The 14259-nt window shown below is 44.0% G+C and overlaps 1 long non-coding RNA gene across 5 annotated transcripts in view; it reads right to left on the reverse strand.

Annotated features, from left to right (window-relative positions):
* Positions 1–1732: 1732 nt before the first annotated feature.
* The window catches only part of LOC111095951, a 52224-nt gene continuing 39697 nt past the window's right edge, over positions 1733–14259 (reverse strand). For 3 of the 5 annotated variants that reach the window (XR_005359752.1, XR_005359751.1, XR_005359750.1), the window contains 4 exons: positions 12154–12375; positions 5332–5418; positions 5061–5099; positions 1733–2262 (listed from right to left, as the gene is read on the reverse strand). This is a non-coding gene — a long non-coding RNA (uncharacterized LOC111095951). The other 2 variants (XR_005359749.1, XR_005359753.1) reach the window with 2 other exon arrangements.

The raw sequence follows: 14259 nt of genomic DNA on the forward strand, positions 1-14259 counted from the left end.
GGAAGCAAAACTTCAGGTACTAACCTTTCTTTGTTTGCTTTGCAAAGGGAGGGAGGGAGGGAGACATGGAGACAATGGCTTTATGCCCATCGGATTAGTTTGTTTTAGGATGTACCCTTTTCCAGGAACTGGTATACTGATAGAATGATATTCTGGTTGGTTGAAGAAACAGTCATCATGCCAGAAGGGTAAGACCTCATAAGATGGGGCACTATCCTACAGAAAGTGATAAATATTATGTATAATGGAACAATTTATGGTAATGTTGCCACCACAGCCAGAATAAAATGTCTAGAACCAAGGGATTAAAGAAGGGTTTGCATGTTTCATGCCCTACTCACAAACTTTTACTTCCCAGCCCCACAGCTTTGGGTTCTACTGGTTCCAGTGACTTGGGATGTGGGGGTGCACTTGGGAGAAAAAGGTCTTCCATAAGGGGACATAACAGTGGTCACTGGAATTTAACTCCACCATCTGGTCATTTCAGATTCTTTAAAACACTGGAAACATAGGCCAAAAATAAGAGCAGTTGCCAAACTGGCTAGGTTGTTTGATCCTAACTGTTGAGGAAAAATAAGATGGCAGATGATGGGACCACGGGAATAGTAAGAAAGGAAGTTGGAGACCTCCTGAGTGGCTCCTAAATTTGCTATATCTAATAGTATAAATTAGTGAAAAACTTCTGCAGCCCAAAACCAATGGCCCATAGCCCCTAAATCAAATGTTTGAGACATCCACCAGAGTGACCATGAGAAGGCCAATTGAAGACAAAAACCATTGGAAGGGAATAGTAAAGGGAAGCCACAGCACTAGTTAGGCAGACATGAGGACCATAGCCTCCATCTGAATTTCTTTCCTTGCAGCGTTGAGTATTAATATATTCTACTAAAGTTTCCTCTTCTTTCCTATCTGTTCTCCTCACTGTTATATATGTAGGAAGTAGTTACCATGAACTCTAAAATTTAATTGTTTAATAGATTTTTAGCAAAAAACTGGAGGCACAGTCTGGATGCTTTGGGTTTTGTTCCTTTGAGGAGGCGTTAAGTATATTTTCAGTTGCAAGGAAGATGTGTGTGCGTGTGCGTGTGTGTGTGTGTGTGTGTGTGTGTGTGTGTGTGTGTTTGAAGAATACATATAAGAAAGCTTTTAATGGAGTTAAAAATAGATCTGCCCTACAACCCAGCAATTGCACTGCTGGGGATTTGCCCCAAAGATACAGATGCAATGAAACGCCAGGACACCTGCACCCCAATGTTAATAGCAGCAATGTCCACAATAGCCAAATTGTGGAAGGAGGCTCGGTGTCCATCGGAAGATGAATGGATAAAGATGTGGTCTATGTATACACTGGAATATTATTCAGCCATTAGAAACGACAAATACCCACCATTTGCTTCAACATGGATGGAACTGGAGGGTATTATGCTGAGTGAAATGAGTCAATCGGAGAAGGACAAACATTATATGGTCTCATTCATTTGGGGAATATAAAAAATAGTGAAAGGGAATAAAGGGGAAAGGAGAAAAATGAGTGGGAAATATCAGAAAGGGAGACAGAACATGAGAGACTCCTAACTCTGGGAAATGAACTAGGGGTAGTAGAAGGGTAGGTGGGCAGGGGGAGGGGGTGACGGACACTGAGGGGGGCACTTGATGGGATGAGCACTGGGTGTTATTCTATATGTTGGCAAATTGAACACCAATAAAAAATAAATTTATAAGAAAGCTTTTAATGAAGGTTGGGCAGCCAAAGAGGGGGCCCATTAGTGACATATGACGATTTTCAATAGCCACCCTCAACAGTTCCTCTCATTTGGTGGGAGACCCCATGTGAAGAAGCAGCCTACCCTCACAGTGGAAGCCAAAGTGGGTAGGGGGGGATACCCTCCCTCTTTCCTGCCCCTAGAGTCCAGCAAAGTTGCTCAGATGAATGAGGATTAGAGCTCACTTGAAGTCACTGTACTGTCCAGCATTGGTGGTAAAAGGTACTGATGGATGGTACAACATGGCTGTCTTCCAAAAACTGAATGTTTGCTTTTTTGCAATTTGTCTCCCTGACAATCAGAGAATTCTTTTATGCCTGTCTAGCTTCCAAGTCCAACAATCTTTCAAATCTGGACCTTTTGTGTCTGCTGATTCTAGAGCCTCCAATACCAACTCGTGAAGGTGCCAGAGTTGATTTTCACTGCTTGCAACTGAGAACTCTTGCTGATAGAAGAGTGGCTCTGAGTACATGGCTGAAGAAGATTCATTTAAAGGGTCCTGAATCAAACAGATGATGACAAAAAGCTGTTAATAAATATTAGTTGTCATGGTATTCTAGCCACAATGGCTAAAACATCATAGTCCCTTCACATGCCTGCAAGATCTCAGTTTATCCCTACCACAACCCTATAAAGTCAATATTATTCTTATATCCATTTTAAAATTAGAAACTTTTTGCACAGAGTAACCTTAACCTCAAGTAACCTTCCCAAGTCACACAGATAAAATGTAGTGGATTAGAAACTCAGACATAAGTATGTGAGTAAGAATATGGGCTTCAGAGAAGACCCGACTCAGTGAAGGTTTCCATTATCTTTATCCCCTCAAATCTAATCTGACCTATACTTTCCCTCCTCCTAGGAGAGTACTTTCTCCAAGAAGTAATTTTTATGGGAGCCAGAGGATATTTACCAATATCAAGGTTCAGCCAGTTTGTCCTGACCTATGGAGGATGACAGTCCTTTCATCCAACCAGATCACTGTATTCCTGAACATCTGTCCTGATGTGTTGTTTCCCAACAGTTGTCCCAAGAAATATGAGTTGCCACCTCCATAGAGATTCCTCACCCTCAAAGCCACAACTTTCCATGCTACCACCCCCTTCCCCAGCAAGACAGATGGGGTGCCCTATTTGCAGCATTCTCAGTAGCCTTTGAGTGTGGAAGAAACTGATAAGATGAGTAGACAGGCCATGTGTCCATCTCCATTGAGTGACCAAGATGGGAACATGTGCAAGCCATTAGGCCTGGTCTGAGGGAGGCAGTTGCCTGAAGCAAATCCAGAGTTTTATAATACAGAGCTCTCTGTGATCCTCAAAGCTTCCTTTTCACCCTTGGCCCTGAAAACACTCCAAGGGAAGAACTTCAAAGTTGTTTTCTCACAACCTGGGAAAGATCTACCTACCACTTGAAACTACCAGATCTGTGACTCATTTGGAGGTTTCTAAGCCTTCCTTGCTTTGTTGGATGCTCCCCCTCCTCCAGCACCCCTCAGAGTTCTGACTAAGTCAGCTTACTTGGCCAGGTAGGTTTTGGCTAAATCCTACTTATCCTTTGGGACTTCCCCTAAGACATTATACCCCCAGGAAGTTTTCCTCAGCCTGGTTGGCTCCCTACAACACTTCACTCTTACCTCCATCAGAGCACAGGCACATCCACGAACTTGCCTTGAGTTCCTATAGTCTTCTAAACCATTGGTTTCTAACCAGGAGCAGCTTTGCCATTTGGCAATGTCCGGAGACATTTTTGGTTGTCCCAACTAGAGAGGAGGGCTACTGGCATCTGTTGGATAGAGACCAAGGATGCTGCTAAGCATTTTACAATGTACGGGACAGCTCCCAACAACAAAGAATAATCTGGCCTAAAATGCTAATAGCAGATCTAGCTTCACAGACAAGCAACTGATATAGTCAACATGACCCGGCTTGCAGAAAGACCCCCTACCTGGCTTAATGCTCTGCTGTTGCCATGTTGGAATACTTAGTAACTTTTGAACAAGGGGGCTCTGTATTTTCACTTTGCACTAGGCCATACAAATTATTCAGCCAGATGTGGCCAGATCTGTGGATGTTAAGAAACCCCATGCTAGGCTCTGCAATAAGAGATGTAGAAATGACGATATCATTCTGCCCACAAGAAGCCATAATCCAGTGGGAGAGAGAATTACATGTTGCCTTGTCTTGTGCTATGATGGGGGAACCCATAGGAAGGATTGCCTGAACCAGCTTGAAGTTTCAGAGAAGTCGGACTTACTTCAGCTAATTTCTGAGGAATGAATAGGTGATAATCACATGGACATGGACAGGAGAGGAAGAAAGGGTCCAAACAGAAAAACAACATATTCAAGATGGCAGGCTTTGAGGAGGTGAAGGCTGTCGAAAACGCTGGGCAGTCCTCTGTAGCCAGAGTACAGGGTGTGTAATAAGGTAGAGAAGTAGCATTAGTAAGGCTGCAGGCTAGGAGGAACCAGGTCTCAAACACATGAAGGAGCTCTTGAAGGGTTTTGAGTGAGGTGAGGATATGATTCAATTTAATTTTAGAAAGACAGAGTTGGTGTGGCAAATAGGTGGGAGGGAGGGGACATTGACTGCCCCTGAGTACAAGAGCAGGGAAAGCTCAATGAAGTAGAACACTAGCAATGTGTTAGGAGGGTAGAGACTCAAGAGATGCTATGGCAGAACAAGGATTTGATGGTTACTGTGTGGGTCCAACATGTAAGATGAACGCTTATTCTCTTTTCATCCTGATGACAGGCCTACCAGGGATGTTGCGACTTCTCACTTTACAGTGCAGAATTTAAGGCTGAAGAAATTGAAATACCTTGATGAAGGTCATACAATGGTATGGTAGGGCCAACTTTTGAATGTGGGAATGTCTGGTGCCAAAATCATTGCCCTTCCACCCTCTCAAGAGTACTGAGGATGCAGCAGGATGACCAACAACATGTCCAACTGGCCCTCAGGCAGGTGCACTCCTTATCGCCTGTTACCAATTCTGTGCCTCAAGCCACACAGTTTACACTCAGGTTGTACACTAAATTCTTCACTTTCTGTCAAGTTGATTTCTCAGCACATAGTAGATATTTATTAATGGCTAGAAAGAAAAATTACACCATTTTTTAGTCTACACCAAAGACTTAAAAAAATGGTTTTAGTTGACAACACCAAAAATCAGAGAAGTAGAAATTAAAATAAAAATGAGATAGCATTTCTGCCTATCAAATTGACTTGGTATGAACTTTCTGGAAAGTTATCTGGCATTATTATTGGTTGTCATTTAAAACACATACACACATACCTTTTGCTGAGTGCTTGATTATTTTCTTAAGATAAGAACCTGAGGAAAAAAAAAAAAAAAGAACCTGAGTAAAGATTTATGGATAAAGATATTCATCTCAGCTTTCTGTATAATGTAAGCAAAAAAGGGGGATGCAATTTCCAAAAACAGGAGAAGGAGAAGGGTACTGCTATGAAATCAAATGACTAAATACTATTTCTGCAGAATTTTTAATGACATGAGAAAATGACAAGATACCACTAAGTGAAAAAATAATTTAATAAATACATACTTTTGTATATGCAGTAAACTCCTCACTGTGTATACAGAGTTCCCAACTGGAGCTTAGGCCATATATACTCTTGCAATTGAGACACGTCTGGAAACAATGAAGAATGATGGGATGAATCTGGTGGAATTATCCTGAGAGAGAAGTAAGCATCAGGAGACAGGAGGCCAGGCAGACAAATTTCACTGGGATACAAAGCCTCATATGTAGGTGGGGTGAGGGCTGTTCTGAGGAGGGCAGGGTGCCTATCACTCAGATTGTGGGGGACTCAGAACATAGCTGAGAGAGATGAGGTTCTGTTGTTCAGATTATCTGTTACTATGTAACAAACTATGCAAACTACTCCAAAATTTAGTGGTTTAAAACAGCAATTTATTATTTTCCTTCACAGCTCTGTGAGCTAACTGGGCTCTGCAGGACAGTTGTCCCTTAGGGTCTCTCAAATGGTTGCAAATGGTGATTTGGGCCAGAGGCATCTGAAGGCATGACTGTCTGTATATCCAAGATGGTGCATTCACATGGCTGGCAGTTGGTGCTGACTCTCCCCTCAGATGAGGCCTTTGATTGGAGCATCCATACATGGATTATCATCAAAAGGCTTATCATATGTGGCTGGAATCTTGGAGGAAGGAGCCCAAGAATGAGCATTTCAAGAGACCGAGGCAGAAGTCACAGCCTTCATACAACCTCATCTCAAAAGTCCCAGAGCACCCTTTTGGATGCATCCTATTGGTTAATCAAATCACTGAGACCAGCCCAGATTCAAAAAGTAGGTATGAGACTCCACTTATTGATAGAAGGGGCAACAGGTGGTTGCAGGAAGGGAAGGGATTGATGGCGGCCATCTTGCAAGCTTATTTATCACAACTGTTTTTAATAAAGAGTTCTGGGAACCATCGCTACATAGGACCTTGAAGCAAGGTTGCTTGTACCCCAAAGTATAAACCAAAAGGGGCAGAGACTCCCACCTCTATAGAAACCCAGCCTGACTTTGGTGCATACAGGCTTCAGAGGGCACAGCTGTGCTTCTGTACCCAAAGGAAGGCTCAAAGCACCAGGAGAGCAAGAATGCACAGCAGCTATGATATTCATGACAGTGGCCACTAGAGAACACTTTAAAAATGAGCCCTTAATGGCTGCACCAGTTCACATTTCCACCAACAGTGCAAGAGGGTTCCCCTTTCTCCACATCCTCTCCATTTGTGGTTTCCTGCCTTGTTAATTTTCCCCATTCTCACCGGTGTGAGGTGGTATCTCATTGTGGTTTTGATTTGTATTTCCCTGATGGCAAGTGATGCAGAGCATTTTCTCATGTGCTTGTTGGCCATGTCTATGTCTTCCTCTGTGAGATTTCTGTTCATGTCTTTTGCCCATTTCATGATTGGATTGTTTGTTTCTTTGCTGTTGAGTTTAATAAGTTCTTTATAGATCTTGGATACTAGCCCTTTATCTGATACATCATTTGCAAATATCTTCTCCCATTCTGTAGGTTGTCTTTTAGTTTTGTTGACTATTTCTTTTCCTGTGCAGAAGCTTCTTATCTTGATGAAGTCCCAATAGTTCATTTTTGCTTTTGTTTCTTTTGCCTTCCTGGATGTATCTTGTAAGAAGTTACTGTGGCCAAGTTCAAAAAGGGTGTTGCCTGTGTTCTCCTCTAGTATTTTGATGGAATCTTGTCTCACATTTAGATCTTTCATCCATTTTGAGTTTATCTTTGTGTATGGTGACAGAGAGTGGTCTAGTTTCATTCTTCTGCATGTGGCTATCCAATTTTCCCAGCACCATTTATTGAAGAGACTGTCTTTTTTCCAGTGGAGTCTTTCCTGCTTTGTCGAACATTAGTTGACCATAAAGTTGAGGGTCCACTTCTGGATTCCCTATTCTGTTCCATTGATCTATGTGTCTGTTTTTGTGCCAGTACCACACTGTCTTGATGACCACAGCTTTGTAGTACAACCTGAAATCTGGCCTGGTGCAGCCACTCTGGAAAACTATGTGGAGGTTCCTCAAAGAGTTAAAAATAGATCTGCCATACGACCCAGAATTGCACTGCTGGGGTTTTACCCCAAAGATACAGATGCAGTGAAACGGCAGGACAGCTGTACCCCAATGTTTATAGCAGCAATGTCCACAATAGCCAAACTGTGGAAGGAGCCTCGGTGTCCATCAAAAGATGAATGGATAAAGAAGATGTGGTCTATGTATACAATGGAATATTACTCAGTCATTAGAAATGACAAATACCCACCATTTGCTTCAACATGGATGGAACTGGAGGGTATTATGCTAAGTGAAATAAGTCAATCGGAGAAGGACAAACATTATATGGTCTCATTCATTTGGGGAATATAAAAAATAGTGAAAGGGAATAAAGGGGGAAGGAGAAAAATGTGTGGGAAATATCAGAAAGGGAGACAGAACATGAGAGACTCCTAACTCTGGGAAACGAACTAGGGGTGGTGGAAGGGGAGGTGGGCAGGGGATGGGAGTGACTGGGTGACGGGCACTGAGGGGGGCACTTGACAGGATGAGCACTGGGTGTTATTCTCTATGTTGGCAAATTGAACACCAATAAAAAAATAAATTTAAAAAAATGAGCCCTGGCAGCAAAAGTGAGGTATATTCAGAGGCGTGGAGGCCTCCAGAGTGAACGTCAGGGTAAAGACCACAATCCTGAAAGAAAACAAGAAAGACTTCATCTGAGAAATCCTTTAGAACTTCCCAGAAACAATTCAGGAGGACTTTGCAAGGCAGGGTGAGGATAGTTATCTGGAAAAGCCATAAAATACAAGTTATGATGACTAATATCACCTCATTTTTTATCCCAGCTTGATGTAAAGCAGGTCACATGACTTGGATATATGGATACGTATGTTTCTATGCACACATGCATAGACATACACATGCACAAAGAAAAAAAAATGTGCTCGAGAAAAAAGGACTGAAGAAGGTACACCAGAATGTTAACAGCATCCATGCAATCTCCGACATCAGATTAGAGGGTTTTTAACCCCCTTCTTTATATATTTTTCTGTATCCGATTTCCAATGATGAGCACGTTGCTTCTATAACTAGAAATAAGTACACATGTGTAAAAGAAGCATAGTATATCTTTAAGGATGGTGGTTGTTCAAACAAGGCCATGAGGGAAGGAGGTCTCCCCCTGCCCAGGCCCTGGGAGTCTGGACACCACAAACCTGACAGCCAAGAATATCCATGGCAGATCTCACCTCCAGCACAGCCCAGGGGAGCCATAAGCATAGCAGATTGGGAGCCCTGGAAAGGATGTCCAGAGTGACTCCAAGTGGAGCCCCACCAGTTTATCACACCCCCCCAAGATGATCCTCCTAGACCCCCAAGAGTTGTGCATCATTTGCACACACATCCATAGGCATTCCTTCTACATGCATCAAGGACATTTCATCACACTCGCCTCCTTCAACCCGCTTACTATGAGTCCTCTTTATTCAGCCCCAGACATCTTCCCTAACCACCCAGAAGTCTCCTGGCATCACTTCTGCCTCCTACCTTGAGGGCAAGGTTCTCACTTTCCCATCATTCTCTCTCCTGGCATGCCCTATCCTCCACTCATTCTGGTACATTCTCCACATCTTTGAAAATAAGGGGTGGAAGGAAGAGAAGAAGAAGGGGGCCTGTTCGAGGATTGCCAGTCAGTGACAGAGCCAGGAACCCTCCGCCCGAGCACCGCCAAGGCACCTGCACATCATGACAGAGGGGGAGTGCAGGTGGTGGAGGAAGAAGAGATGGACAAGATAACAAACAAAGCAGGGGAGAAGGAAGAGAAAGGAAATGGAAGAGTGACCATCACTGGAGGAGACCAGGGAACCAATCCTGAAGTTGCGGGAGAAGCTTTGTGTCCTTCAGGAAGAAAAGCAGCAGCAATTCCTGCAACTAGAGAAAGTTTTACATAAGGAAGGGAAATGGAGGTGAGAGGGGCAGAATGAACCTGAGCACTGTGACAGGAGCTGTGTACCTGTAGAGCCTCACTGTCACATAGGAGCTCACCCCTGCAGCACCCAGGGAGCTCTGGAGGTTAGGCCACCCAGGTACCCTAGGGCAACCAACAGAGCCAAACAGGTGCCCATCACCTGGCACTACAGGGGCTCAGAAGCTTTCACAGAGATCCTAGAGCACGGACAATTCCCTACAGCCCAGGTGGCACACATAGTGTTCAGTCCCCACGTCCACACCTCACTAGGGACTGGAGCAGCCAGTCTGTACAGTCAGCTGTTCAGTGCACACAGATAGTGTTTAGTGTGCATACCTGTCTCAGCCATAGCTACAGCCCTGCACTGTGTGTGGGAACCTCCAGCACCCCCAGACTGTATGCCTGCAGGTTGGCAGTGGCCTGTCCCTGAAAAAGCATGTAGAACATGCTAACCAGCAGACTGGCTTCTCTGACTCATCCTTCCTGTGCACCCTCAAGCTCTGCACCCAGCCCCTGGAGTCCTTACCACCCCCCTAGGTCCCCATGCAGGTGCAACCAGCAGGAAGTCAAGCTTCATGGCTCCTGGGCCACTTGGTCCTCAGTTCCCTTTCAGTCAGCACAGCCAGACCCCAAGTTCTGCCGCAAGTGCCCATCGGATTATACCTTCAACCACACCCCATCTCTTGCTATAGAGGAAGGTCCCTTGTGTGTCCCAGGCCAGTAATGTCTACTGCTGCCAGGGGGTCCAGGCATCATCTCCTGTAAAAGGCCTCCAAGGCATTCTGGCCCTCTGTCCTCAAAAACTACCCATGACCAACTTGGCTCCTCTGGGTGCTCCTCTTCCTCATGCCACTGTCCTCTCCACATTGTTGTGGCCTCTTATCCATTTTCCAACACCATGCCATGTTCCATGAGGACAAAGACCTTGCCTGATTCATCCTCATGCCCCCAGCACCAGGTCTGCACACTCACTTGCTCCCAGACACCTGTTAACCCTGCTTCTTGAAGAAGCCAAGGTTTCTAGGTTCAGACTCAGGGTTATAAGGTACATCTATTGGTAGGGAAGGAATTGTAGGGGTGTCCAGCAAGGAGCATGTTATTTAAAAAGTTACCATAAATTACATATGGCCTGAAAAATAGCAGTTGGAAGAGTCTCCTGATGGTTTCTTCCAAAAATGTCCTTAGATGGGCAGAAGTTTGCTCAGGGCTTTCATGTGCTTCATCTCATATAGTCGCCCAACAACTCAGTCAAGCAAGGAAACAATGACCCAGAGGAATGAAATGAAACAGTTGAGTGGATGGCACATCATGTAAATGCAGAGCAAGGACCACCTGGCTTCCAAGACCCTGCCTGACCCTCTAGACCATGGGAGGATGGGAAGTTAGCTCTAAGGCAGATCTCTGGGCTTTAATAGAATTATCTTTCCAAAAAAAAAAAAAAAAAGAATTATCTTTCCACATGGAAAGAAGAAAGAAGGCATCTCTTTTCCTAAAATGCCTGAGCCAGTATGTCTGCTTCTTCATGCTTTCTATCACTGTCTATTATGGACTGAGTGGTGTCCTCCCAAAATTCATATGTTGAAGTCACCCCCAATGTGACTATGTTTGGAGATGGGGCCTTTAGGGAGGTAATTAAGGTTTAAAAAAAAAAAGGCTGTAAGAGGGGGTCAAGCTGGCTGATGTCCTTCTAAGAAGAGGAAGAGATATGAGGAATACATGTGACAGAGAGAAGGCCATGTGAGGACACAGCAAAAAGGCAGATATCTACAAAGGCAAGGAAAGAGGCCTCAGAAGAGACCAAACCTTGCACCTCCCACTTTCAGAAGTGTAAGAAATAAGTTTCTATTGTTTAAGCTACCCAGTCTGGCATTTTGCTATGGTGGCCCAAGCAGACTAAGTGAGCGCCCAAAGAGGAAAAAAGGACCCATGTTTTCATCTCTCTCTCAACATGATCACTGCCCAGAGAGCTAAGTAGCAGAAAGATCAGATTTGGAGTTAGAGGTGTGGTGGAAAACCTCTGGAAAAGAAGCCATGCCCCTACCAGTTGGGGTAGAACTGGGACATCCCTTTGCTGTGGAGCCAGGTCAGCATGTCAAAGAGCCCTGCGCTGACCACCCATCAAAGGCTGCAGAAAGCACTCATGGTGCCAGGGGTATGAGAGTTTCCCTGTAAGCCCATCATTGGCTCTCAGCTGGTCTGGTTGTGGTACGAGGAAGGGAGGAAAATTCAAGTGACCACTGCAAGCCACACACAACAATCCCTGTTAGGGAACTGTGTCCATTAGGGAAATCAAACTCACCAGAGGTGGTTCAAAAAAGAAAAAAAAAAAAAAAAAGGCTTCGGTAAGAGGACCATTCTAGAAATGAGGGACAGAGATAAAGGAATAAATGAGGAATCATGAGCCCCCAGACACTAGCAATGACAGAAGGCTGTTACCACCCCTAGGTGATACAGGGATGGTACCACCCCTGAAGGGACAGGACAGAGAGGACAGTGTCAGTGAGGCTGTGAAAACCAGCACCCTTCCAGGAGGCCACCCATGGACATCAACAGACAAAATACTGCCAGAAATGTGGTACTAGGGGAGGGAAGAAATACCCCAGGCCTCTCTTCCCATTTCCCAGACTCCTGCCAATGGCTCCTATGAGCCAAGCCAGTCATCAAGGGAGCCCAGATAACACAGAACACAAGGATCAGGTTTCCAGATCCCAGATCAAGACCCGAAAGGGTCACAATGGATGTGGCAACAAATAGAGAATAACCTATACACACAGATACTATTATTATCCCAATTTCTCAGAGAAGGAAAGTAGAGCGGGGAAGTTAGGTATTTGCTCAACATGTTCCAAACACCATGTATACTTTCTAGAACTCACCTGGTTGGAGCAAGTCTTTTGACTATAACAGGCATATAAACAGCCTGGTAAGAACTGGAAGGCATATATTACATATGTGAACCCAACAATGCAGGAGGAGGACAAGTAGTCAGGCAGGCTTCCCAGAAAAGGAGACTTCTGAGTAGTCTTGAATGTGTATGAAGAAGCAGAGGACTTCAATTCACTTCCACCCTGTGCCTTTGCACGTGGCTAGCACACAAGCTAAAATGAGAAAAATGCACCAAGCTATGAGAACCTGGGGCATTACAGGCTCCCCACTCATTCATCTTCACATACCCATAGTCCACCTGAGACAAAGAGATACATTAGAATAATACAGGAGGCAGTGTTGGGTAATGTTCAGGATTTCAGACTCTGTGTCAGACAACCTGGGTTTGCATCTTGAGTCTACCTCTACTGGGGTAGCAATCCAGGCCCCACTCCAAGTCTCCTTCTCTTAAATTTATAAAAGGGGTACCCTGGTAGTAGCACCTACTTCACTGTGGTTGTTGTGAGCATGAAATTAGGTAATGCATGGAAAGACCAGAATATTTATTGTGATTGTCATGATTATACAAGTAAAGTTATTATTACATGATTTTACTCATTAGCAATTGTTATGGTCATAACCTAATAGAAAATCTATAATCTAATATAAATTCTAAAAGAAGGAAGTAGTGAACAGTGAGGAGTGAATGGGGGGCTCCCCAGAAGAGGGGATGTTTGAAATTAAGCTTGAAGTTCTCCAGGTGGAGAAGGGAAGGCATCCAGGCAATAGGACCACATGAGAGAGGGCATGGAGGCATGAAAGAGTTCAGCAACCGGGGAAATGGTCTGTATCTCAGTGTAATCAGGGTACACGGTGCATGGGAGAGAGAGAGAGAAGGAAGTAGCACAAGATAGGGCTGGAGCAGTAGGCAAAGGCCTTTCAACAAATCCAACCCATTGTGAATACTCAATGCACGATCCCTCTCCTTCCAAAAGCCTTTTATGAGCACCTTACCCCACAGCAATCCCCACCTTCTCTGAATCTCAATAATCCCCTGATGTTTTACTATATGATTCAGTATATAATTTTTTTAAAGATAGTATTATTCTCAAGATTCTTCTGTGCAATATTTTTTTCTCACCAGCTTTCTCCATCTCTTGTATCACCCTGACAAAGAGCCCCCAGTAAATCTTTAGGAGACCTTTGTTGATTGGTTGATAACTCTTGTTTATTTAGAGTCTTTTCTCTGTACTTGGTAAAAAGAATTCAACTTATGATGAATGATAGTCTTACCAGAGCCTTCAGGGCCCTAGTGACCCAGTGTGGGACATGGCCTGGCTGGTTCCACCTCTCTCCTCTGTTCAACACTGCCCCCTGTCTTCGCTTCACTTCCCTGGATGAGCACATAAATGGCCTATCCCCTCATTGGGATGACACATAATAGAAACCATAATCTGTGGCCAGTATTATTTTTACTTTTATTAGCAACCACTGGACTTCTAGATCCATGCACATCAACTAATCTCACTTCTATCTATAATTTTCTGACTTTGATCATCTCAAATCACCATAATGGAGATGTGTGAAAGGTATAGATTCTTTTCTCTCCTGAATGTGCAAAAGTGAAAGGGTGTTCTCTGCTGGGAAATGGCCTGACCAAAGGACAGGGGCGGGGCAGCTAGAACTATTGGTCCCTCCCAATCATTTCCATGATTTCTGAGAAAAGCCATCCCCCACCGACAGTTGTTTTAACAGGGCTCACACCAGACTTCAGGTCAATTAAATGACTTTAAATGACCTTCAGCATGGAGAAGCTAGCTTTTTCAATGGAAAATAAGTCCCCCATTCAAAGTTCAAGCACCTTCTCTTAAGTACTTATTATAGTTAGATGAAAAGCCACATGGTTTCTCTTTAGAAAAGTAATGATACTGAAAAAGAACAGGCTAGAGTTAGAACATTTCACTATTTCCAAAATCCCCTGACACTGGGCAACTGGTTACTGAAGGTTGACAATTTCTGGGAAGCAAGAGTTCAAAGACAGATGACTAGATTAATAGGATGGAAGAAATCATTCATTCATTCATACATTCATAAGTGTAGCAGATTCTAATAGAAAT

This window comes from Canis lupus, chromosome 5, assembly GCF_011100685.1.
Source record: "Canis lupus familiaris isolate Mischka breed German Shepherd chromosome 5, alternate assembly UU_Cfam_GSD_1.0, whole genome shotgun sequence".
Classification (NCBI taxonomy): Eukaryota; Metazoa; Chordata; class Mammalia; order Carnivora; family Canidae; genus Canis; species Canis lupus.